Below are 27,707 nucleotides of genomic sequence, written 5' to 3' on the forward strand. Positions count from 1 at the left end.
CCCACACAGTATGCAAGAGTAAGACTTTATTTTGAGCTATTATGCAACCACCTCTATATACACTACTCAAAAACACATAAATCAGGAAAAAGTATTTTTTCAAATAAAATTAAAATATGTTATAGTAGATGTTCTATTTTTACCATATAATTTGCTTCTTATATATAATTTGTTCAAATGATATCTTCTGAAAGATTTTGTGTGTGCAGCACTTGACAGCTCACCAAAACTCATAAAGTGGCCCGCCAGCTAAAATAATTGCACACCCCTGCTCTAAAGCAGTGTTTCCCAGCTCTTTCCAGTCCAGGGCACACTTATACTAATATAAATCTTCCATGGCACACCTGTTAAGGCATTCCCCATCCTCATACATATTGTAGCTTATTGCCACGGCAAAATTCACAGCACACCTGTTCATTTTTGATGGCGCACTGGTTAGAAAACACTGCTCTAGAGAGTCAGAGGTACGATATGCCCTGAACAGGAAGTGGCATCAGAGAGAGGATTACAAACTACTGCTCAATCTGGCATGACCTAGGCACAGTAGCTTTGCCATGCTTCCAGCCTCTGTCAGTCTGGATCCAAAAGTCCCAAAATCAGATCCTTTGGTCCTTTTTATGGGGTTAAGATTGACCTGAAAGTCTACTGATCTTTCAGAAAATGAGTTAAAGGTCCTGCTTTTTCTTAGCCTGAAGTAACAATATTAGTTAACTTTGCATGTCTCCAGTACCTTCTCTCTGAAGATCTCAAAGTGCTTCACGTATGCTAATGACATAAACCTTGCAGCATGCATACAAGGAAGCCAAGTATTATTTTCCCCACATGACAGCTAAGGAAACTGAGGCCATTTCAACAAAACACTTAAGCATGTGCTTCATTAAATATATGCTTTTGTCCGTTGCCTATAATGGGACTGAAGCAGGTGCTTAAAGTTAAGGCTGTACATAAGTGCCTTGTTGAATAGGATTGAATTGAAACAGATATTTAGGTGTTCTGCTCAAGTGGGGTGTTACTGCAGAAATGAATTACATGAGCCACATAGCCCCTCATTCTTTAGCTTTATTTCTGCTTTCAAGATGGGGAAACTGAGGCAGAGAATTTGCCCAGAGTCATACCATGGAATCCCAAAGGTGATGCACGTAGAATTAAACAACTTGCTTTTCATAGTCCTTTAGAGCAGCACTCTTCCCCTGGCCCTGTAATTGATCCCCTAAAAGATTTAACCAGGATCTTTGGATAATGGATGGCACTTGGAGACATTTTCTGCAGTGTTACAAGGAGATGGTTATTCTGCCAGTTGATAATTTAAAATGATTAATAATTAAATATATCAAAATGTTAAAAGTTCTACCTGGTTGGCAATATGCTTGACTAATATAGAGCAAACACCTACTCAGCTGTAGTTAAATCACTTAATCTAGAACTAATCTACCATACAAACCAGTTTTAAAAAATGAAATAGTTCTGTCGCTGGAAGTAATTAATTGTTTAAGCCCATAGGGCTAAATCCAGCAGTGACCTAAATGATGCAGCAAGTTACACACTGAACAGAAGGGAATGGGAATAAAGGTATGAGTAGCAGCACAGGATGACTTACCCTCATTTCTCCCCTACCCCTGGCTTGAAAATACATTCTCTGGGTATTCTCACTTTCTCTGGGTAGTCTCACTACCCACTATACTGACTTCTCAGTAAGTTCTGGTCATTTTGTAAACTCTTTAGATAGAAAACGGGCAGATGTTCACCCACTTGGCCACATACAGCCACTCACAGTATAGCTTACCCCATTCTTCACCTTACTAATGACCTGGATTCCATGGGTTAAATTCTGCCTTCTATCTGAGGAGGTGTGTGCCAAAGTAATTCCCTTGACTTGAGTGGAACTGCTGCTGAGTAGGTAAATGAGTGCAGAGTCAGGGCAATATGCTATAGCAATGATTCTCAGTTAGGGTGCTGTGAGATCCATTTAAGGGTGCTGAAGGTTGCAAACACCTACACATGATTCACAAGATAAACTCAGGCATTTCAAGTAGGCATACATAGTGGAAAAAACATTTTGACCTATTGTGGTGTTTGTAAGTTCTTTACAGCAGAAGGATGGCTCTATTATTTTTCCATAGTAAAAAAACCCAGCAAAAGCTAAAGAGTTAGCATTTTCTAAGGGTTGCTTTAAGTCTAATGGTCGCAGTGCCTTGAGTCTAAAAAGGTTCAGAACCACTGGGCTACAGTGACAGAAAGCAAACCCATTTGGAAAACGAACCCTTCCTCCAACAACCCAAAGCACAGTGTGTGTGTGCGCACATGAATCTGCCACATTTTCTTCAGGCTTTGCGTAGAAAAGATTTCCCTGAAAAACAAAGCAAAACAGTTTGACTCCAACCATGTGACTCCTGGCCGCACAAAATAGAAAGGGAGGGTGCCTTGTCCTGTACAAGAGGATCTGTGCTGTGATTTGTGCTGTGGCACTGAAAGCTCAGGGGAACTTAGAGCAACTGTTACAAATGCAACCAAAACTCTCATGAAAACGAGCCTCTTAACAGCATATGAGCTGGTCTGCAATGGCCTCAGGAAATCCCCCTGGCTAGACAGGTCCTTTTTATCCACTACATTGCTCTGACTCAAAGGGAAACTTCACATCACCTTCTTGACCAGAATTGAACATGCATGTAAGTCTGCAAGACAGAGCTTTATTATTTCCTTATTTCCAGTTAATAGTTTCCCACCTGCCTCCCTGAAGAAACTTGGCCTACTTCTACTTGCCATTCCCTTGCTTCAGGCAGATAGGGCCCAATCCTGAAAATATTCATTTTTAGACACATAGGGCATCTATACATGTGCTCAGGGCAGGCGGGGAGGAGGCATTTTAATTAGAGCAGCTTTTGGGAGCCACTCTAATTAAAACTCCCGCAGCATCTCTTGTATTTAGTGTCCCGCATTTCAAAATGGCACTGGAGGCACTTCAACCAAAGCTTATTTAACAAGCTTTAGTTAAAGTGCCCCCAGTGCCATTTTGAAATGCGGGGGTGCTGAGTATATGAGGTGCTGCAGCATGCTGGAGTCTGCTCCATCATGTTCTTACTCCGGACATGTTGGGGCATATGTAAAAGTGCCCATAGTTTCCTGCTGTGGTTGCTTTTGGGATCCAAATCCTTAGCATTTGTAAACAGCCTTGGATCTAACTATGTCAACAGAGCCATGCTGATTTTCACTGGCTGTACATCTACCTTGTTAATTTTAGTGGAAGAAAATGTGGTATGAACAATACCACCACTGCTGTTTGTTCATGGGCCTGGTATCATCTGTGTGTCTGTGCATGCTTCTGTGCATGTGGATGTATTATTTACAACAAACAGCAAATCTATTTGACATTTGATTTTGTTTTTCACATTTCCTTGCAAACTTGAAAATGAGCTTCTTTTGCCAAAAAAATTGAGCCATGTTTCACATGTTTTTCACTCAAAATAGACCTCTTGACAAACCTGGCATGCTAAACATCAGCTAGAAAATGATTATTTGGATGTATGGCTTGTCTTCCTGAACTTTGTAGAGAGGTCAGATGACACTCTTTCACATTTTGAAAGACTAGACTGGCACCCTGCTATATTACTAACATGGTCTTATGTAATACACAGCTTCAAGCAGTACTTCCCTGGATCCCCTCGTACTAGACCCATTAATGGTTAGCTCAGTTACAAGAGGCAGAGTAAGTTTTGCCCACAAATTATCCTTTAATTATTTTTTTTGTTCATTTTTGTTTATTGGGAAAACACAGACTTTAATGCAAATACCTGCTTTAAAGGGGAGAGGAGAGCTGCTTCTCAAGGCAGCACGTTAGCTGTTACAAGATAATTGTTAAGTCTGCATATGCCGGTAGCAATATGTAACTTGCCCTACCTGTGACCCTGAATGAGATAGGGGTTTAACCTGGAGCTTGTATTGTATTACTATACTTGTATTGATACAGAATCATGCAAACCTAACAAGTTGTATCAAAACAGCTTTTATCTTTTAACATTAATACAATTGCTATGTCTGTCTGTACCCACAATCTGAACCACCGTGGTAAATTTAATTACCTGATTTTTTTTTTCACATATAACACACCTCCCCACACTTGCAAAAGTTACACACCATTTTTGAAAGGCAGAATGAATGGGGGGAAAAAGATTCTTCCTTGAAAATACTGTTAAATAGCAGTAAGTAACTGAGGAGCAGCAGCTAGGAAGCACAGCGTGCTATTGTGCTGCTCCCTGTGGGGCACTACAGTGCTAATGTCACTCTGTCCTCTCCCCTTCATCCCCCACTCCTGGAAAAAGCTTACAATGCAAAAATTGCAATTACCATATTTTTTGCTTATAATATGCATCCCAATTTCTAGCTGCTGACTTTTGGGGAAGGTTTCATGGTGTATGCAGGAAAATTTGGTATTTGAAAAATAACAGTGAACCTTAAAAAACAATTCCTAAAGGTAAACTGATTCAAACTTAATATATCTTTAAAATGCAACATTTGGATTGTCACGTTATTCTTAAGGAAATAGTTGCTTCATCAAATTCATAGAAAAAAATAATTTAAAGTTATATTTAAATATGTTAAATCATCCGAAAGAAAAAAATGATAGTAAAATTGACATTAGTTATGGACAGATTTCTGTTACCCTGTGTATCCGTTTACATTAGATGTGTGTGTATGAGTGCGTATATTAGGGCTGGCAAGTAAGCAAGAGTTCTATCTAGTAAAAATTTCAAAGTTTCAAAATCTGATTTGGTCCTCAGGTAGAACAAAAGCTAAAGCCTTTTTGAAACTGTTCAAAAATGTGAGAGAAAGAGGGCCCTACCTTAGAGCTTTCAGCAGCTCAGTGCCTGTGGCACTCTCCTGAGATGTGGGAGTCCTAGATTCAAGTCACTGTTCTGTCTGAGTTTCCCACACCCTGGTGAGTATTCTCTTTCTCCTGGTTTTGACCAAAAGTTCTCAATACCTGCGGTACTGGCTGTAGCCATGTAGGTCTAAGGACATAGGCAGACAGGGTGCTTTGGGTAAATCCAGTATCTTTTATTAGACCTACTAAAATAGTTGGAAAAAAACTTCTTTGCAAGCTTTTGGGTACAAACACCCTTCTTCAGGCTGAGGAAGTGTCTGCAGTTGTTCTGCGCTTTTTACGGATGGGATAGAATAGCATAGAAGCCAGAGACCAGTATGTAGGAATGCCAGTCAGTGAGAATGCAAATTGAGGCAGTCAATGGGTGAGAAACAGATAGGGACCTAATTATGGACTGAATATAGATATTGGATTTATGGCACATTGCAACCTGCCTAATATCTGATACCCCAGATAATCTCTCTACTATTTACCAGCTACATCTTATCATCAGGTCTGCATTCCGCTTCCCCCTATCCCACCCCCACCTGTTTCTCACCCATTGATTGACTACCTCAATTTGCATTTTCATTGACTGGCATTCTTGTATACCAGGGGCCTCTGGCTTCTTTTCTACCCTATCCCACCCAGGAAGAGCACAGAGCAACTGCAGATGTTTCTTCAGCCTGAGAAGCTATCTTGTACATTTTGAGCCTTTTGATTTTGTATTAATATCATGTATAATTTGTACCAAAGGTATACAAGTGTTGGTTTAAACTGTGGTTATAGAGTACCTATACTAAAACTTTCAGCAGTTTGAAATAAGATTAAATGTAACAATTCTGGGTGAATTAAGCCTGTGGATACCTGTAAGGCAAATTACTAGAGGTATGTTTATTTGAAGGTTTTCAAATTTGGCCTGCACTTCCATGTGCTCAAATAGAGCAAGGTCTGACAGTATGGAGGCGGGAAAGAGGCTGCAGGGGGAAGAAGTTGGGGTGGAGCAGATATATTTTCCCTGCTGTAGCAGTGGGAAGGGGATAAATTCAAGGCAAACCTCTAATAATTAGATTCTGTACCTGGAAAATTATAACAAATTTATAAATTCTCCATGTATAGAATCTAAATATTGGGGCATTGTCTTATATTCAGAGTCATCTTACATTGAAGTAGATGTGTATGTGTGTATTTACTTGATTGAGTCATCTTACATTCAAGTAAATATATATATATTTATATGACTCTGAATATAAGATACATATATATGGGTATTTGTGTGTAGGTGTGTATACACACACACAATTTCTACATACATTTTCTACATTCTTAATTGTGTGTGTGTGTGTGTGTGTGTGTGTGTGAGAGAGAGAGAGAGAGAGAGAGAGAGTGAATGTAAGATGACTGAATATAAGACAATGCCCCAATAATTAGATTCTATACATGGAAAATTTATAAATTTGTTATAATATTCCAGGTATAGACTCTAACTATTGGAAGTTTGCCTTGAATTTGTCCCCTTTCCACTGCTACAACAGAGAAAATATATCCGGGCCCCCCAGCTTCTTCCCCCTGCAGCCTCTTCCCCACCTCCTTACTGTCAGACCCTGCTCTCTTTGAGCACATGAAAGTGTGGGACAGATATATATAATTTACCTGAATGTAAGATTACTCTGAATATAAGATGTGTGTGTGTGTGTGTGTGTATGTGTGTGTTTGTGTGTATTTTATACATAACTTTTCTACATACTTATTTACCATGCATTTGTCCCAGCTTCCCTACTTTTTGCTATAAGGCTATTTCATGTTGCCAGAGTGGTTTTAAAAGGTCTGGGTGTATTTGTCCTTAAAGAATAGAATTGTAGAAAGTTCTACCTTAGTTTCTATAATTAAGGATCTGATCCTAAAATTGACTGCATAGATTCAAACCTGCTTCAACTCAGAGCCCCATTAACAAGCACCCAGAACTGGTCACTGTTGGAGACAGGATATTGGACTAGATGAAACAGTAGTTTGATCTGATGTGGCAGTTCCTTTGTTTTTATCTTTAGAGTGCTTTATATACATGAACCAAGTCTCAAAATGCGTGTGTGTTGTTGTTTCTATTCTAATTTTAAAGAGCCTGGGTCTTATTCTTAGCTATAGCAAGGCCTCATCATGCTGATCAGGTACAGAACTTGTGTCAGACTCTACACCTTTCTCCCACCCCCTGAGGTAGGAGGAAAGTTGTCAAGATGCCAAGAGCATGAACAGAGTACACTGCAATGTAGCAGTTCTCTGTTTCTCTGACACCATAATACACTACTGGAAGAAAACCTTAAAATAGAGCAACCCTGAATCATCATTAATTTATACTAAGGTCCATACTGGACTATGTAAAGCCCTAAAATAGAAAAGGTGAAATCCTGGCCCTAATGAACTCAATGGGGTTTTTGCTGTTTACTTAAGTGTAGACAGTCTTTCAACCCAAGAGAATTAGACTAGCTCACCATGGTGTAAAGCTACCTTAATGCTCTCCTGTTCCTAAAAGAAAAGAGGAATTAACTCAGAATTGAGCCCTGAAAAACAGTTGGAGAGAGAAGTCAAGGGATCCTATAGACCAGGGGTAGGCAACGTTTTTTGGTGAGTGCTGAAAAAACTACAGTGTCTATCTTGGAAGGTGTTGGAGTGCCGACATGCCAGAGCCCGGAGCAGCTGTTTGCAGCCTCCCAGCTGCAGCTGGCCCACAGAGCCTGGTCTGCTTGCAGCCCCCAGCTGCCTGCTGGGAGCAGCTGGGGCTCCATGGCTGGCAGCAGCTGCTTAGAGCCTGGGCTGGCGGTGGTGTGCCAAGCAAAATGGCCTTGTGTGCCATTCTTGGCACGTGTGCCGGGGGTTGCCGACCTCTGCTATAGACGTTCAGCGAGGCTGCTCTGACAGGCTGTAAATCCAGCAAATAATCAAGTTTGCCGGAGTGTGGAAATTACTGCGCTCCAGCAGCTTCCAGCATCATGTGTATCAGCTGAAAAATGGTGGCGGGGCACTTTAAACTAAAGCTCATTCTATGAGCTTTGGTTCAGAGCACCCTGCTGCCATTTTTTGGCATGAGCACACTGATGCACATGTTGCTCAGGCACTTTTAATTAGCACAGCTCACTGATTAAAGCACATGCCCCTGACCCCTGTGGTTTGCCCAAGAAGAAACATTGATTCACTATAAGAAAGGGAATTACACCCTAAAGAATCCTTGCCTCAGAGTGCTCTGCTACACAAAGACTCCTTCAATATGCTTGTTGTCTCTATATATTTCTTTAAAGATGATAAAGTATATTGCAAGACAGCTAGCCATAAGCTTTGAGAAAGAGCAGAGAGTAGGGTCTGGAGTTCCCAGCTTCTTCATCCACTCTTGCTATGATTCCAGCCACTTCCATCATTGTGTAGATTATAACTGTGCTAGGAATTGGAAGAAGTATTTTCTGTTTGGATGCTTTCCCTGCTTCCCTGCCTCCCTGAGCAGTCAGTCAAAGCTGCAGCAGGGTGCAGATATAATGCTGGGCCCCTCCCCTTAGCAAACCTTCCCAAGAGGGAGGGACCAGAGGATGAAGCAAACAACTTGCCCCAGATGCTGCATAGACCTAACAACTGGAATGAGTCTCATCCAGTTCTGGTTAACATAGGCACCTTAGTGACAAGGAGCCTGACCACTCAGGGTGTGTCAGTGCAGTTGGGAGTCCTCTTCTCCTTCTGCCCTGTTCTCCCTCCATTCCCAAACTATGGAAGAAGGGGGGAGAAATCCCTGGAGCTGGTCCCCAACCAGTGGGAAAGGGGGACTACCAACAGACTATAAGTATCTCCCTCAGAAGCTGGAAAAGGGGTGTAAAGGGCTTCAGGAGTTGCAGAAAAAGCAGAAGCTGGAGGAGCTGTGCAGAAATGCTGGTTGGGTGCTAGGGGGCAGAACGCATAAGAAGAAGAAACACAGTGGAGGGAGGACCTGAAGAACCAGCAGATGAGGTTTGTGGATGTGTGAGTAGGGTAATGCTTACACATCCACAATTTGCAGGAGACATCTAGAGCATGCTTCACGCGGGCATTTAGAATAAATGTGGGACAGGCCTTTCCTTTAAAGTTCCTTGGAGAAGAACTCTAATCACCATCTCGTGGAAATTAAGCCTCCTCACTCACTGAGTACCTTGTACTTACTTGTTTATACAGTCTCTTAAGAAAAAAATAAGGAGTTAATATAACATGCTGTGCTGTTTAAACCATTTTAATTTTTGATCAAAAATACAGTCTGTTGCACTGGTAATTTAAAAATGGATAGTAGGGAGGAGAGAGGGAAGGGAGGAACTTAATGATTTTCCTTCTTAAACATCTTGCCAGGCCTTATTTGAGACATTGAGTGTAGTATGTGGTGTCTCTAAAGACATTTAAAGCATATTTCTGCTTGAATAGGAACTATAAAAATGGCACCTTTTTATTTATCAGCTCTTCCTTCTCCTGCTTGCGTCAGAGTCAGATTTACTTACTTAAAAAAAGAGGTCTTGCTGCTTTGTGACCTAGTGCATCTCAGAAGAGAAAGGTTGCAAAAGAGAGGATTGCAACCTCCAGATTAGGATTTCCTAAATTTTTACATGCTATGATGCAAGAGAAGAGGAGCAGGAGCTAGGTCAATCTGGATAGACCCTCATAAAAATCTTCTTCCCCTAGCATCCACTCTCTGCCACAGTGAGACATAGTATACTGGGTTAAATGGACCCACATTTGACCCAGTATAGGACTTCTTATGCTCTTATATTCAAGTCTTTTTTCCGTCTTCTCAATCAGATAATTTATTTATCTATAGATTTTGTTTTTGAACCAAATGAAGGCAAGGAGACTGTGCAGGTGTCTCTCAGCACCTCATTTGGCCTTTAGCATCTTGCTAACAGTGATAATGTGCAGTAAAGGGGGAAATCTTGTCTCCTAGATCCCAGTACAAGTTTGTAGTTCTTGCAGTTGGAAAAATGTTTCAGCAGTAAATACAAGTACAGTTGATTTGAATTTAGTAAGAGATGAACTTGAGTGATGCCATTTGAATAGTATATTTTCAGATTAGAAGCACTACATTGAAAGTTAAAGGTGCAGGAAAAATCTTCCCTATATTTTAGTGCATGATGAGGAAATGCTTTGTGAGCTGAATATAGTACCTGATGCTTTAAGAACAGGTTCTAATTCAAATGTATTTTAGTATACTTGTGTAAGTTTTGGAAGTCAGTACAAAGAAGAAGGATATGGGAATTTGGCAGTTCATTGTGCATAACAAAGGTATATTCCTTGTAATCACAAACTGAATATAAGACAAGAAAGTTCTAGGTTAGATATAAATCATAGCAATTTTCATCTCGTTGCTATGTAGAAATGTCTATCAAATGTAATGCTATGGACTAGAAGTGATCATGAATGAAAGATTGAGAACTTCATGTGGAGTTATTTATTTATTAGATTTATATTCCATCCTATCCAAAAGGCTCAGAGCAGCATATAGTAAACAGACAAACCACCAGAGATTGGTTTTCCAAAACAACAGTGTAGCAGGCCCAGGGTGTTCTGCCCCGCCATGGCAGTCAGTCATCACCTACTTGCCCTCCTGATGACCTAATTGTCTCTTACCTGCCATGCTTCTGATGATACTGACATTTTCTGATCATGCCATTTCATAGGAAGGGCATGGGCTGTGAAATATCCCCCATATCTGTGTCCTATCTCCGTCTCTCTGATTCGGTTGTTGAGAAGATCACCCATGGCTACACCCTCTGCAACATGCCATGCAGTGTTACACCTCTGAATAGAAAATGGATTGTGCTGATTCCAAGCTATATCTGAAATGCAGCTGGTGAAGTCTGAAGGAATACGTTTAAACCAGGGTGTCCAACCTTTTTGAATGTGGGGCTGGATCGTGAACTTTTTCTCACCCAGTGTGCCAGCGAGCCATATTCGTATTTTATCACCCCATGGGCCATATGTTGCACAAGCCTGAAATAAGGCAAAGCTGGCATAAACCCCCACCTGTGCTCAGCTAGTGACAAACTGCAGCAAATGATGTCCTGGATCAGCCATCCCAACAGCTGGGGCCCCTTTTCTGCCTACTATGACCACCATTGGAAGGCAGCCCCAGAAGATATTTGACAGTCATGTTAAAATATGTGACCAAACCGATGTAGCCAGTGCTCTCACGCAGGCCAAGGGACCACCTATGCCACTGTTTCCCCAGGCCTTGCCCACACTAGTAACACCGCTGCCCAAAGACTTGGCAGTGCTCGGGTAGATGTGGCTGGGGCCCAGCCAACATATGAGATAGGGGACAGCAGAACTGTGGGAGCGAAGCCGGTTCCCAGCCTGGCAGGGTCTCAGGCCTGGTCTGCCCAGGGTGGCTCCTGGCAGAGGAAGGCCTTGGAGGAACACAGGCCACTCCGCTCCTCCGTGCATCCCTGTGGTGAAGGCAAATGGCCCCCAGGAGGGCACAGGCAGCCACTGCGGCAGGAGAGCAGCGCCCGGTCCAGCCGCAGGGAGCGACAATCCCCCCTCGCCCCCTGAGCCGCCCCCGAGCAGCGCAGCCCCATGAGCCGGTGTTGCCTGAGGGGGGCCAGAGCGAGGTGGCTGCTGCACCGCAGCCCCTCACTTACCCGCCTGCATGGCCCGGCTCACCATGGTGCCTGGCCGCCTGCGCATGCAGCCCCAGTGGCCTCAGTGTTGTAAGCCCACAGCGTGGGGCCCGACGGACACCAGCTCCCACTGCCTCACCCTGCAGAGGTCATGCCAGGACCCTGCCTGCTGAGGCCCCCCTGGGGCTGCCCTGCTGACTGCCTGTGCCCCATTCCCACCTCACGACCACCGAGCCCAGCGGGTCCTGGGAGGCAAGCAGGATGCCGGGGCAAGGGGCCAAGCTGGAGACATGTAAAAGTGGGCGCTGTCCTCAGCTTATCCTGTCAGGCGACATGGGAGGTCACGCAAGCCTGGCCCCACAGGGGTGAGCAGTTCCCTTCCCCTCCCCTCCCCTCCCCCACCCGCCTGTCCCGAGCGAGGGACCTCAGGCCACAGAAAATGGCTTGGCGGGCTGCATGGTGGCCCATGGGCCGTATGTTGGACAAGCCTGATTTAAACAAACAGTCCAGAGATGATATAGTTACATCATTTTTGTTCCACGGAGAGATATCTTAGCTATTCTTCCTTAGAAAACACTTCACTCTCTTTAGAACTAAATTTTCCTCCATACCATATTGACCCAATGATTTCCCATGAATATGAACTGACACATGAAATGCTAAATGTTATGAGTGGTGTTACAGCAAACTTTATCCATATTAAACAAATGAATGCTGCGTCATTTTCAGCTCCCTCCCACTGGTATTTTTATTGTGTCCCTCACTTTAGGTGATCCTTCTGAAATATTAAGGTATTGACTGGTTTAGGGTTACACCAATGATTTTTCTTTATACAGATCTTGCCCTTTGGTAATGATACGGCTTCAGTGCAAACCTAAATTTTTACGTTACGTACTTATTCTGTACCTATAGATGGGGACCTACCTAAATTGTGGTGAGACAGGGTTTTTTGCAGCCTGTTCGCGGCAGTGACATACTAGGCTCCTGGAAGCCCCAGGCAAACTTTTAGTATCAGGCCCCCTTTCAGCAGAGATAGTGATAATAATAGTTGGACAACAGGCCATTGTCAGGCCCCCTTTCTGTCCAGGCAGCCATCTGGTTCACCCACACCTATGTCTGGCCCTGATTTGTGGTGTACAGATCTGATTTCATGGACATTTCATGGTGTCCCACACCTCAGCTCTGATTGGTGGAGAGGCCCCAGCAGGGGGAGGAAGAGGCAGCCAGCATCTTTTCTGCTGCCCTTTGTGTGATCCTGCCAGCCGGCACTTTCCCAACCTACTAGGGATCCATCATTTTATTTTATTACTTTTTTGTGGGAGAGATTTTTGTAGACAATCCACAAAACTGAATTAAGTAGATCCCTACCTAGTTACCTCCTGCATAGATCACCTGTTTCCATTAGAAAACAGACTTGCCACCCCTTTAGTTGTTCATCCACACTGAGGATAACAGCCTACTACAATTCTGTGCTGTGGCACTAAAGGTTTCAGACTCAGTCAGGGTCAACGGTGCAACATTATGGGATTTGATTCCTCAATGTAGCTTTAAAAAAAAAGAAGAAAGAAATAGACTAGGACATTGTACTTAACATGAATTAAAAGCAGCATCAATGTTAGCAAAGTCAAGCACTTAAACGTTAGGAAATGCCGCAGTTAACGTTGCTTGTGCACTGTTGAAGGCTAGTCTTTAATTATGTGACCTTGTGCTATTTCTTCCACTGGAACCCAGCCTCAGGTGACTAGGCCTTCTGTGTATCTCATTAGAAACACAGGACTTTCTCCAGCACAGAACTACTTCACATCATTAGTCCAGGGCTCACCCAGAGAAAAGAGCAGTAGGCACATGCTTATCCCACCTTGGTTTTGCATGAATGAGCACTGTACTGAAACATGTGACCTCACAAACCAGACATAGTGCAGCCACCATAGTCAGGCACAGCACACCTACCAAGAAGCTCTCCGGAGAAGCAGCTTATATTGACACATGCCCCGTGCCACGTGAATAATATAAATAGATGTCCCCATTGTGCTTCCATAACTATTTTTACGGTGGCACAAAGGGAAAGTAAACTGAAATCTGTATGATCTGACACATCACAAATGTGCAATTTTGTGACCACAACAAAGGTGGTACTAGTTTCTGCTGCTTTATTGCAGCAGATGTTTGTTAGGTTTATAGTGCAAGAGCGTGGGCAACCTGGAACTGGCTGCACTCTCCAGCCTCCCCATGCAGGTGCAGCCAGGAGCACCTTGCAGCCCTGGGAATTCCCACACAGGATCAGGTCCCCTCAAACCTTGGGAGCACCTGCCCATATTTCCCCTCCTAAACAGGTATGTCCCAGGGAATCTCCAGCTGGTGTCTCTGTAGGCAGAGAAAGCCAAGGTTCACCCACTTACAGAGACATGCCCTGGAGAGTCCCTGGGTTATGTCTCTGTAAGCAGAGAAAGCCGGGTTTCCCGCCTGCAGAGGCTTGTCCTGAGGATTCCCTGGGGCACCTCTTTATCAGCGGGGAAACCCCAGCTTTTCCTGCTTACAGACACACCCTGAAGATTCCCCAGGGCAATGTCTGGTTATACCAGAAGTCAGCCATGCTACTTCTGGTTCAAGGGATAGCATGTGTGGTGTCTCAGTACAGCACTCTCCCTAGCACCGACTTAAGGCAGTATAGAGACATGCACAAAGCAACTGAGTCTCTGTGTGTCATAGAAATTCCTCCTTTTATAAGAAGTTGGGAGATGCTCTGTCCTGGCAAGGTGTTCATTCTGTTGTATTTCTTGTCAGTCATTTTTTCACTCTGAGTGACTTCACTGTAGCTGTAGCACAACTAATAGACACTTCACATTTTTCTCTGTGTGTCAGTTCTACTGGGCAAGAGAACTTTTTGTGTTTAAAAGCTGTAGGGGCTGAGCAAGATTTAGGGATGGGTAGGATAGAGCCACCAAGGACACTGGATTATAGAAATTGGCTAATGCCTAACTCAGCCTCTCCTGGGGCACAAGGAATGGAAATATGTTGTAATGTGGCTATCTGCTGTCAACTGTACACCTATAATACAGTACATACTGAGCTAAAGCAAGCCCTGCTGATAGGTTTATCACACTTGGGAGAGAGAACCACAATGAATGTATACAGCACTCTTCTTCTTTCAAGACCTGGCACCCAAACTATATAGTGTGAGAGGAAATGCCCAGAAAATCATCTCAGAGGCTTAAGTCTGTAAGGGGTTAATCCTTTTCTTCACCATCCTGTTCTCATAGTTTTGAAATGAGCCTATGTGAGTTACCCTTATCCTTTCAAATCCTGCTACACAGTGGATGTTCCTTGAGTGGTGCAAGAACTAACAGTTAGTGCTGCAGCCCTAACCCCAGTTAAAATATTCCAGACCTCCTACAGACGACACATTTTCCAAGTCTTACTGCTGCGCACCAGAGAAGAAACAAGAGATCATCCGTGCGTGTGTCCCTGGTATCAGGAAACTGAAGACAAGTCCCCACCATTTTGATAAGTGGAACTCCTGTGGGCAGAGTGCCCTGAGGGTTAAACAGGCAATGCATCTTTGAGCAGCAGCTGAGATGTTACCTGTTTCCCTTTTATCAGGCAGAGAGGGAGGCTATTCCATACCTTTTGAAAGCATAGTTTTCCGAAGTGTCATAAATATCTCCTTGCCTGCCATGCAGCACTTTTGGTGCACTGCATATCATCAGGATTCATCCATTTCAGCAGCACCTTCAATTGCAACCCAGGGTAGCACAAATAGATTACTTTGCACTTATTTTTAGTTAGAACTTTTGCCCTTTTATTATTTTTTTCAGAAGTCCTTGTGCAGTGCCCTGTCTGTCTCCAATGCCAGGCATTACCTCTCTATCTACAGCATCTATTCATCCACAATTGATATCTGTGCCTGCGTATGACATCTGTCTACCATCCCAAACCATTTATACCAGTGAGCCCCTCTCATGTAGCATATAGCCTTGGCATGTTAAAATTCCACTTGATCCTTGAGGAAAATGCTACTGAATAATAACACGAAATTCCAGATTTAGGAAATAACGGTGAGACGTGAAAGAACAAAACCCACCCTGCAGGGCAGGTAGAATTTGAAGGGTCCAGAATTGTGTGCATGTCTCAACAAAACCTTCCACAGTGCGTTAAAAAGGGAGAGGGAAAAGATCCCAGCTTTTTAGGGAGGGCCTCTGTGCTATGCTGCGTGTATTTGTACTTTTTGTTTGGTGGTAAGTTTTAATAGTTACCCTTTGAGGATTTTCCAGTCTAGCTTATCTGAACACACCAACAGCCTTTTTTGTAATATTCGTATTTCCCCTTTGGTTCAGCCGAGCCCACTGACAGATCATTCAAATTCAATTGTTTTATGTCTAAGCCGAACAGCTAATTAAAGTAGGGATGATTAACCTGACTGGCAGTGTCGCTCTCTCTCTCTCTCTCTCTCACTCTCGCTTGCTTTCTCTCTCTTTCTCTCTCTCTCCCTCCCTCCTGTTCCAATCAGTCTTTTTCTCACACTCTCTCTCTCTCTCTGTCTTTTGCTCTACTGTTTTTTTTCTCTCTCCTAAACGTGGTCTGCTTGCTGATGGCAGAATGGCACTCGGAGATTTGTGCATTGTGTCTGGTTTCCTACGGGCAGGCTGACCCAGTGCCTCTAGGGACTTATCAATAGACCACTCAGAAGAGACAGAGACAGGAGCAAGGAGGAGGGGTGGGGGGAAAGTGAGAGAGAGAGAGAATCAATATCAAGAATAGAAGGAGCTCCGAAGCCATTTTTTTTTTAAAAAAGAAGTATCAGGACTTGGGAAGAGGGTGACAAAGAAGGTTTTTCAAAGAGGCAGTGGAGGAGGTTCTAATAAATTTGGAAGGAAACAGTTCCCTGTCTTGGGAAAAAGGAGAACTCCTGGCTGATTAGCATTCACACCAGGTATGAGATGTTCCCTACCCCTTATCACTGTGTCGCAACCGAGATGGAAAAGCTTTTTTTTCCCTTTAAGGAGACGGAGCGAGCATTTATTTGGGTATGTTTGTTGTTGGTTGGAGGGGGAGAGAAGCTGTGGGCATTTGTGTGATGGGAGCAGGAAGAATGGAAGCAGGGCAATGAGGGGGTGGGGAGAAGTGTATGGAGTATGTTACTGTGTCTCCTCTCTTTGTGCACCCCTGGGGGGGGTTACCCAAGTTCATTTCTAGCAGGTGGATTTAGACAGGGAGTTACTTAACGCTTGACCGCCAGTTTTGAAAAAAAAAAAAAAAAACCCGCTTCCTATGTCTATTAAAGGAAGCTCCAGTTTTTTTTCCCTCTCTCTCTCTCTCTCCCTCTCTCCCTCTCCCTCTCTCTCTTTTTCCTCTCTTCCTAACCAGACAGCGGGAGGGTTCCTGGCTTCCAGCCAGCCCAAAAGCCTCTAAGTGTTTTGCACTTGTTTCAGGGAGTCGCTGCCCGGGGATTTTTTCAGCATTTTCACTAGAGAACAAAGAGTTCTTTACAAAGGGAAGGGGGAGAGCGAGCTTAACGCCGGAGATATGTTTTTCTATTTTTGTTGAGGGTTTTTCCCCCCCCTCCTTAAAAGAAAGAGACAGAAGCAGAGCAGGGAATGTGTGACAGCAACAAAATATATTGAAAGGAAATTCAGATCCCTTCCCCCCTAAATTTTATTTGTGGCATTAATAAGAGAAGGTATGGAGGGGAGAGCAGAGTTGGATTTGTTGCTTTTTCTCTCTCTTTTTTTAATCTCTCTCTAATTCCACTTGCTGCTTTGCCGACTTTACCTGGCTTTTTTTTTCACCGTAAAAGTTATGCTGTGAACAGTTTCTGTTTCCTTAAAAAAACAACAACAACCACCACCAATTCTCATTGGGGGAGAAAGGTAGGCAATTGGGAGGATGCACTGAAAAATAAATAAATGAGTGGGCACAGAAAGCTCTCACTTTCTGCCACTCAGGAAAAAAGTTGGTAATGGCCTGGGGAAGCTGGGATCCTAAAATACGGATGGGGCACTGTCACTTTAGATCCATGGACCCAGCTTTTCCCTGGTCACCTCTCTAAACGTCACTTCACATTGATGCTAAGAGGGGCTCAGGGATTTTTTTTTGTTTGTTCCTCCTGTTAGAGGGGACCATCTCTAGAGTGTCTACATTTCACCTACATACCCTGTTTAGTTCCCTACTGGGGCCACAGATGGCGATTTCACAATGGATCTAAGTGCATTATAGATTCATACTCCTGTGTATGTAGTTTTTGTATGTGTGAACTTGTCCCTGTGCTTGTGCATATACTAGACATAGACCACTACACATATAATATACCAGTTGATACTATATTGTGCTAAAGGAGATGCTTGGATTTGAACTGTGTGCATAAGCTATAAAATGCATTAAATCCTATTCACAGTGCCTCCTGTACAATAGTGAAGATGTTAGAGTATACAGACCATTGCAAATTCTCAAGATCAAGAAAATGCTGTTTTTAGTCAAACTCTTCTTTACTACTTTATTGATTTGAATTTTCTTTGCTATGACAAATTACAGACCTAAAAACTACACTATGTTTCAGGGAATCAAGAAAAAACAAGGTATATATACGCACCAAAAAATTGTAAACACGCAATGTATAGAAATAGATAAAAGGCAGTTACAACCATTGTTCCTCGATACAAATGATGATGATGATTATTATTTTTTTAATGTTTTTATTCATGTTGCAGGCTTCTCTCAAATGAGGTGATATACTGTACTACAGTTGTATATGTACTGTATACATTCATATGGCACTATTTTTTCTGCCACATGCATTTGATAGGTGCATAGTCAGAACGATAGTGTTTATATAGCCTTAGGAGATGAAAGGGGTAAATTCTATATTATAGCTCTGTCGAGTAGGACTTAACTATTATAGAAAAAACAGTTTGCTATACAGGCCAAATGCTTCAGGTGTGGACACAGATATACCAGCAAAGCTATGCTTAGTACTGGTATAATAAAATCACCCCAAGTGAAATGAGCTATACCAATAAAAGTAGAGCTTTATCAGTAAAATGCATCTACACTAGGGGCTTCTGTTGGGCATAGTTCTGTTGTTCAAACTCCTCTTCAAACCCCTGATCAACACAGCGATGCCAGCAGAAGTCCATAGTGTAGACATAGCCTCAGTTATAACCCTTTCAATCCAGAGTTACTTCCTTGAGGTTACCCTAGATTAGCATAGGTATAACTTTGTCTCATGGACTCTGTAGCTGAGTGTGAAGTACCTGAGAATCAGGGAGAGAAAAATTAATGCTATAGAAGTTCAGTGGCCTGTTGACAGACATTAGAAGTAGAAGAACTTTTGGCAAATTACAAATTCCCTCCCTTTAAAAAAAGAGAAAAAAAAGTTCTCATTTCTTACAGTGTTTCGAGGACTCCTCTCAGCTCCAGACCTTTTTTTTTTCCTTGGCTATAATGTTTTCTGTGACTTCTCTCTCCCCCAAAATAAACAGGAAAAAACCCTAGAGACATGTAAACAAAAGAGTGCTAAGATGGGACGTGGCCTTTGAAGTTTTCCGTACGAGAAGCAATCTCTTTCCCCCTCCTCAGAACCGTTTTTCTGTTCTTTTCTTTTTTTTTTTCCTGTAATGAGCAGTCTGTGTCTGCAACCCCAGGGAGGGGGGAGGACACGCAGTGCTGAAATATACATACGTCCCCCTCCGTCTCAACTCGAAGGCATCTTCCACTGACTCTCTCTGCTTCCAGAAGTACCGTGAAAGACGATAGCTGTCTTTCTGGATTTCTTCGTAGACCTGATCTGAGAGTAACACATTCACAGTAGAGAAGAAAAAGAGAGGGTTGGGGGGAGGAATAGAAGAGGGGAAAGAAAAGCTCTTTGAGCAGGAACACACTGGCTCTTTCTTCCTGCAGGCAATCCGCTCCAGCTCCTGGCGACGTGTCCTGCACTATCAGATATCATATGACTCTGTATTTGGACTCCCCTTAACAGAATGGGCCTCTTAGGACTCTGTTTGTTTTCTTTTTCTTTCGTTTCCTTCTCCCCTATTCCCCCCTGTTTTTGTGCGTCTGCATGCATGTATTACTTTTATTTTCTCTCCTTTTTGTTCTGATGCTTTCTATAAAGACAAAGCATTAATTACTTCCAAAGGCTGCTTTTAATCATTTGCCAAAATTAAACTTCATTGTAAGGTTTAAAAAACAAAAAAAACCCAATACTTTTTAGTTGTATTTCTTCAGTTTACCTTTTATATCTCCCTTGCTCACCCTCAAGTGTGTATGCACACATTTGTATATCTCTTTCTCCTATTTCTATCAGAGTGGGGTAAGTTAGGAAGCACCTGTATCAGTCTAACGGGGAGGGCAGCTGGACTACCTATTGTAGCCCATTCAGAGATGCACTGTTAGCTTCACCTCAGCAAACTTTTATTTATTTCTTTATTTGGCACCTCTCCTATTGATTGAGTTTGAGAGCTTCATGGATAATGATCTGTTTGCTAAGCTGTTATGCATCCACAAAAGCAACAGTGGAAGTTCAGGCAGAGGTTGATAGGAAAAGAAAATATTCTGCACAGGGAATCCAGAATCAATGGTCAGGATACCGATCAGACCTGGGTTATGTTTGCTACAACTGAAGTTGCCTGAAATCAAACATGGGTGGCAAATGATGGGATGGCGGGGGTAAGACAGCAGCTGGAAATCTGTCGTGTACAATCAGATGGACGGTCGTTCTGGAAATAGCATTGATGGGAGAGAAGTACTTTTTGGTTTAGTGAAAAAATTGGGTTCCCCACATGCGCAGGTTTTAACAATTGTTTACTCCTGCTTAGAGCCGGGCAAAACTTTTTACTTGAAAATGTGTGCTCAAGTCACCAAAAAAATCTGCAGACTAATGTAAAATCAGTTATATTGTTTCAGCCAGGCGCCAAAAAAAAACAACAAGAAAGGAAGAAAAAAAATTATTGTGATACTACAAATTAAACATTTCCTTTTCTCTTTTTTGAAATGTTGTTTCATCTCACAATTCCCCATAATTTAATTTTAAATGAAAAGTAAAAAATCCCCCCCCAGTAAAATTTTTCATTATGCAAAACAATGCCCATATGTAGCTTTATTTTTAATTTGAACAGGGAGAAGAAAACATTTCCAGGAATAAGGTTGTTTTTTTTTTCTTCACCCACCTTTGCCAACAAACTAAAAAATCAGTTATTCACACAGCTCCCCCCATGCTGAGAATATTGTTATATTTTTCCTGCAAATCAATGTATTTTTGCATGTGTTTGATGAGACTTTAAAAACCAAGGTCCTGGCTGCTATCTAGGAACATTAAAGTACTCATGGCACATTTCATAAGAGTCAGAGGCTTTGACTTGGTTTCCCAGTGCTCACTCCCCCACCTCCTCCCCCAAAACAATTCTCTGGCTTGCTGTGCTCTGGTTGGTTGCCACCCTCAAATGGAAAGTACATGTGTGTTTCATATATGCAAGTAGTTTTCTGTACTTTATATAGATGACACCTGTGTGCATGGATTTGCAGATATATGCACCATGCCACTTTCTTATTAGATTGTATTTGAGTTAATACATGAATGCATTTTTCTCCAACGTTGTCTACTAAAGTGTATACTTTTTGTGACAGACCCAGAGGTAATAGTTTTCAGTGTTACCTTAGGTATATTGAACTAAATCTTTATGTCCCTACTCATTTTTTAACCTGACTTGAACAGTTTTTGGCTGAAATCAGATGGGAATTTGCTTGCATAAGGGTTAATTAAAAAAGAGATGGGACATGAGGATTAGGCCCATCACTTGCAATACCTATTGGAAACTGGAAAAAAAAATCTGTGTGCATATCTTGTAGTATAGTGTATGTGGCACATACTCACTACAGAAAAGATGGTATAACGACGGTTGAGACAGCACTTCCATTCTGAACCCTTATTTTTCATCTGCTTATAGCTTCCTCAGAAAATTACCATTGGGGTTGCAATATCTTGTATTCAATCTCAGCAGTTTGAAGAAAGCCTGTTTCCCTTTTTTTTAGACGTCAGAGCTCAAATGAAATCTTTAACTACGTAAAACATTTTAAAGGCTGTTTTTCTTTTTCTTTTTCTTCCCCTCTTCTTTATCTCTCTTTACCCCATCTACAAAACAAGCTTCATTTAACATTTCATACATAGGCATAATCGTGGTCCTGCATGAAGAGTTGTGGGCTTTGCTGGAAGAAATTTGGTTTTGAAATAAGTGTGATGAACATTTAAAAATGGTATACTGTTTATGCCCAGTACATTATGTTCTTTGTTGCTCTACGCACACACCAATGTTCTGAATAGTCATAGCTGCAGCTATTTGTTTGTGAGATCTCTCATAGCCACCCGTGACTTGATAATCAGTAGAGAGATGAAGGAGAAGGTTATAGTTGAGGCCTGTATAGATACGCTAGAAAAGGCTTATATGCCACCTTACCATCCCTGACCAATTGTATGTGGTGAGCTCAACTTCTAAAAAACACAGCCACCTGAGCTTTTTCTTTAACTTGTCTGCACAGCATTTCAAGGCAAGTATAAACACAAATAGTGATGGAATGGATACATGTGTGCATCAAACAATGAATGTTTTCTGGTAGCCTCTGAAAATTATAGTTGAAGTATGGTAGCTGAATATTTGATATAGCAGGTCAGTGATGGTCCGAATAGGCCAAACACATGGCCAGTGAAACTCTTCTAGCATAACTTGAAGCCACGGTTATATTTGTTTGCTCCCATTGGATTTTTGTTAAAAACCAACCAGAATTCAGCCCGCTCAGTTGTGGATGGTCACCAAGGGGGAAACCAGCTTGTATAACAGGTCTCTTTAGTACACCAGTGTGACTTACAAGCCTAAGATTAGAAGACTGCTCCCAGGAGGCGCAGATTGTCCCTTAGTTTGATAAGATGCCTCCTGTTTTCAGATACCAGAGACTCCAGTTGAATGACATTGTAAAATGACATGCTTCAATTTAAGGACAGTCTTCTAATTGCACACTTTGGACTTTCTGTTCCTTAGACTGATCATATCAAGCTTATCAGTTTTGGTTTGTTTTTGCAAGTATACATGTATCTATTATGTATTTATTATAGTTAGGGGTAAGATGGCACATTCAGCAAAAGAACAGATTTTCAGGGGTTTACTATTAAAGCACTATTGAAGGGAAAATGTCTAATATTTTTTCCTAACTCTTAGGTGAATATTACGATGTTTGGGAAAATGGATAGAGAATCACTTACTTTTAGAACAAGAACATTTTCTGATTAACTAATTACTGAAACATTAATTTTCCCATTTTCTATTTTTCAGTTTTAGTGTTTCTTTGACAAAAAAATGAAAATTGTAAGCAGCCAATTTCCTCCAACTAATTAGATTTACAATTTTAATCTCTCAAAACCCAAACAGTGATTTTTGTGCTTCTACCTCCTTGCACTTGTCATCCTCTTCTTCAAACCCATCTCATTCTTCAAAAGATCCAGGGAGATCAGTAAGACTTGGCTGAGCCAAAACCACGCATCCAGGTACTCTTGCATTTTGGCACCATCAGCACTTCAGATCCAGATTTTGAAATTTTAGCCCATCTCTGTTGAAAGAGAGAGCTTTTTATTTCCACTTTTGCACTCTAGATTTTCAACCCTTGTTTGGGTTTTCAGATGAAAAACCAGAGTTCATGCCTCAGTCTGCTTCCACTGAAGTCATTGGGAACAGAATCCAATCCTTTACATAAGAGCTCTCATGACATTTTCCCAAAAACCCGTATTTTATGATCACAGTTTTGACCATCTGGAGAGCCAGAAAGAAGTTAACAGTCTCTTGAAGGGCCCCCCCAATCATAAACCTCTTTGACCTGTTAATCTCAATTACATATCCCACCAAGCTTTAAGAACCAGCATGAGAAAAATTGCTATTCCCTCCCCAAAGAAAAAAAGTAGTTCGGTGATGATTTTTTTTTCTTGCTGGAGAATCAGGAAATACCAAAGAAAATTGTGCATGTGTAGGAAGATGCCAGTGTCTTCTCCAGCAAGGAGATCAGCTGTTCTGTTCTGTTCTTTTTTTTTTCCTTTTTAAAAAATTTTGTTTATGCCTTCCTTTGCTTTTTTCTTTTTTGGCTCACTGAAGCATATCCCCATAATCTTCAGAAGCCACAGCAAATTCCCAGTGCCACAAAAACACTGTTCAGCTGGAGAGAGCAAAGCAGAGCTGATCTGTTTCAAGTTCTCCACTCATGAACCGATCCAGCAGGCTGCTTTGCACTTCACATACTGTTCTTGCCCAGGCACTGGTGTGTTGCCAGTGTGTAAAATACATAAACTCTTCCCCTTTTCAACCAGTAAATTTTTCCCCTCGGTCCAATCCTGCAACCATTTTCTGCATAGAAATCCCACTGAAATCAGTGAGACAACCTTGTCCACAAGGCCTGGCAAGAATGGACTTGCATTGTCAGCATGGCCTCTTCCACTGTTAAAATTGAAGGGCCAGTCTATTGATCCATCTTTTTCTGAGACAGACATTTATGAGGAGAAAAGCTGATATAGAAGGTGAAACATAAACATGATTTCTGCAGGTGTTTCCCATTGCAGTTTGCTGGTGTTTGGCCTGGAGAACCCCCTAAAAGATGAACATGCTGCAGAAAGTAGAGTCACTGACTGAGAGGGAGTGTTGTCACTGGTCAGGTCAGCACCAGAGACCCAGCTTGATGGGAAGAGAAACCATGGTACTCAGTGCTGTAGTAAGGCGGGTGAGCAGGGCGAGCGCCTAAGCAACAGGCGCTGCCCAGCTGGGGCAGGGAACAGGATGGAAAGCGGGCAAGCATGGCGGGGGGCATGTGCCCCCCCCCCCCGGATCGGTGCAGGGGCGAGGGTGGGCTGCCACTGCGGGCTTTGCCCCAGGTGCCAAACTTACTTGCTGTAGGACCGATGGTACTGGAGGCATTGTCTTTCAGGTTGGATAGAAAGAATAGAGATTCAGGTCACTTAGGGTTAAAGAGCTCCTCAAGTCTCAGCTGAATTTCAGTAGGATCCCTCCATTGCCTCCTTGAATTCTGAGTTCTGTTTCCTTTTGACTCTAGAGCAATGCGGCTACAACCTGGATACCTTAAAGTTTCAGCCACGTCCAGTACTTTTTTTCACTTCTTGGCTTAAGGGGTTATATGGTGTTACTATGCATTGTTAAACAGCACCCATCCTGCACTCCAGAGGCACTTCTGCAGGGACTGGAGCAGATTGTTTTGCAATCCAGTACATTTGAAATAAAAACAGTGTATAAACAACAGTGTTGATAGGAAAACACTGCAGTCCCATAGCAGCATCCTTCCAAAGATCCTTCATAAGCATTACTAGTCTTACCCCCACTACACACACTGTTGATGTGTCTAAGCATGATGTCCATTTTTTTCAGATGAGAAAACTGAGGCACAGAGCTTTGGAGTGACTTGTCTTAAATTCACACAGCAAGTCAGTGGCAGAGCCAGGAAGACAACTCGGGAATCCTGGATCCCAGTCCTGTGCTCTAACCACTCGGCCACACCGCAGCTCCAGATGTAAGTTATTAAGAACACACTGTTTATCTTTTAGCTGAGCTGTCATGTATGATACTTCTGTCTCCCTTGGTCGTTACTGGAACTGACTATGTTTAAAACAATGGTATGCACACCTACAGATAATGGTGTCTGTCTAATCCTGAAGTGGCATCTGAACGCCGACTTTCTGACAACAGTGATAATGGTTGTGTGCCTGAAGCACAGAATAAATATTAACTCTTTTCCATTGTGAGTTACTGCAGTGCCATAAAACCAGGAGTCAGAATGGATCCAGACAGCCCTTGGAAAATCCACCTAACTATGGCTGTTAGAAGTATGCTTGTCCATTCCACAGTACTGAAGCTATGCTTATTTAAAAAAATAATACTTTTGACACATCTTTGTATCCCAAAGATAGTGTTTCTGAATGGAGCCTGAGTACAAACTGAGCTTTAGTCAGCTCTGTAAGTCTTTGGCCTTACTGCTGTCTTGCTACTAAGAGTTTTCCCAATCCACAAGACAATAAAACTGGACAACCTTGACCATTTTGTTGCTGATACTTATGGGAACAATGGTGAAACTGATAAGAATTAGTTTAGAGAAGCAGTTTAGAGCAGCCCTAAGCAGCAGCAGTGTCAGGGACTGGAGCCTCTGCCGAAGGGAGGACTTCTCAGAAATGCAGCTGGGGTGGATTGAAGTCTTTCCCTCTGTTGCAGCACTCAGCAGGCTCTGGAATTGGAGGCTAGACTAAGAAGGAGAATTTTCCTAGTAGGCAAAAGAAGTATGGAGAATTCAGATTTATCAAAACTTACTGGCTGAAGGTAACAGGCAGAGTCCAGAGGTAGTACCCTAGTGAAAGTCAAGCAGTTGGACAGCGACATAGATTCTTAACTGGACAGAGGTCCTGGGCAGTGTTGTCCCATCCTCCTCATAGATGTTTAGGCTAGAAAGGGTTATTATGACAATTTAGTCATATCCCCCACCTGAACGAGACTGTAGAATTTCTCGTAGTGATTCCTGCTACAAAAACCTACCTCCTGCCTGAGATTTAGAACAAGGTCTAATCCCATTTTAAAACCTCAAGAGATGAGGAATCCTCACCCTTGCATCAGGCATCTCCCTGACTGGCTTTACTCACTGCTTAATATTTGCACCTAATCTCTAGTCTGAATCTGTGGTTTCAGTTTCTAAACATCAGATCTTACTTTGCCTTTGTCTGATGGTTTGAAGAGCCCTCTGCTGTCAGAAATCTTCTCCCCATGTTGGTATTCATAAACTTTAGTTCACTCTTCCTTCTGTTTCATCATGACCTTTTGAAGCATGGTACACAGTTGAAAGGGGTAAGCATGTAGCTGGAAGTAAGGGTTTGACTGGGGAAATAGGAAGGCAACAGATTTCTGCCTCTGGGAGAATAAACAGAAGTAGCACACGGGAGTGAATTTTTTTCAGTGGCAGAGAAAGTAGAAAAAAGAAAATATATGGGGAGGAGGCAGAAGCCCCATTGGAGAGAATGAAGAAGAGGCTGGAGGAACAGAAATAGAGTTGAAAATAGACACTGAAAACAATGTGGAATAGTTACATCATGGACTATAACAGGAGAAAAAAGAGAAATAGGGAAACAATGCTAAGGTATGGGAGATGGAGTAAGTGAAATTAAAAATATAGCAAGATGATTAACAAGTGTCACTTAAGTACAGGGCTGAATAAATTAAGAATGGTTAGTATTTTCAGTTGAAGGAAATGTGGTTTCACAGATGTAGTTCACTCTGGCTAGTAGGTACTGAAGCTCCCAAATCAGTTGGGGACATCTAAAAATGTTCTCTGTAGTAGTCAACTCGGTAGGTAATGAGTCGATTTTTCAAGTTTGCATGTGAACACACTCAAACTGTGGAAAAGTCTGGGTACAAACACTGTGGCTTGAACCCATTTCTGCTTAGGTTTAAAACCCTGCCCTACAGCTCAAGAGACTTACTGCATTCAGAAAGAGAAAACTGTTCTTATTTCATAGTTATCTTTATTACTGGCCAGGACACCAAAGAAATGAGCTGTTGGTGTCCAAGAAAATTTGTCTCTGCGTAAAAGTTTTAGTTTTCAGGCAGGCCTGTTCTGCTGAGAACACTTTGCTGTAGTCCTGAAACAGGATATTTATTTGCCTTGACATAGTGTAGTCTTGTACAGGCATCAGCCACTGATCTAGTTTTGTTCACAGCTCTGCTACAGCCTTTTGCAGCATCCATGGTCAAGTCCCATCACCTCTTTGCTTCACTTAGTCCAATGCAAGTGCAAAATGGTTTCTTACCTCCTGAGAGCTGTGAAACCTTATTTAATAAGGCAGATGCAGTGCATTGAGGGCCCCCTATGCCAGGGGCTGTAGAAGGGCAACGTGTTATTAATCTTGGTTCCCACACAGTTAAACTTATAGAATCCAAGATAGAAATACTTTAATATTTACCTCTCAAATTCTATGCTGTTTCTCAGTTGTCATCTTTTACCTGTAAAATAAGTCTGATAATGCCTATTACTAGTGTTACAAGAGTACTCTGTGTGTTCATCTAATACATTCCCCGCATGCTGAAGGTATTTTTACTGTTCTCTTCTTAAATCTTGATAAGATGATTTGGCCAAGGTAGAACTATATTTTGGCTTTTATTCAGAAAAAAAAGTGATTTGTTTTTTATTATTATTATTTTATTTTTAAGATGGGTTTGGAT

General features: G+C 42.2%; 1 long non-coding RNA gene across 1 annotated transcript in view; it reads left to right on the forward strand.

Annotated features, from left to right (window-relative positions):
• Positions 1-25,025, forward strand: part of LOC109319297 — a 298,855-nt gene extending 273,830 nt beyond the window's left edge. Inside the window, exon 4 of the long non-coding RNA XR_002103470.1 lies at positions 24,876-25,025. This is a non-coding gene — a long non-coding RNA (uncharacterized LOC109319297). The remainder of the gene's footprint in view (positions 1-24,875) is intronic.
• The last annotated feature ends 2,682 nt before the right edge of the window (positions 25,026-27,707 follow it).

This window comes from Crocodylus porosus, unplaced genomic scaffold (genome assembly GCF_001723895.1).
Source record: "Crocodylus porosus isolate Cpor-Errol unplaced genomic scaffold, CroPor_comp1, whole genome shotgun sequence".
Classification (NCBI taxonomy): Eukaryota; Metazoa; Chordata; order Crocodylia; family Crocodylidae; genus Crocodylus; species Crocodylus porosus.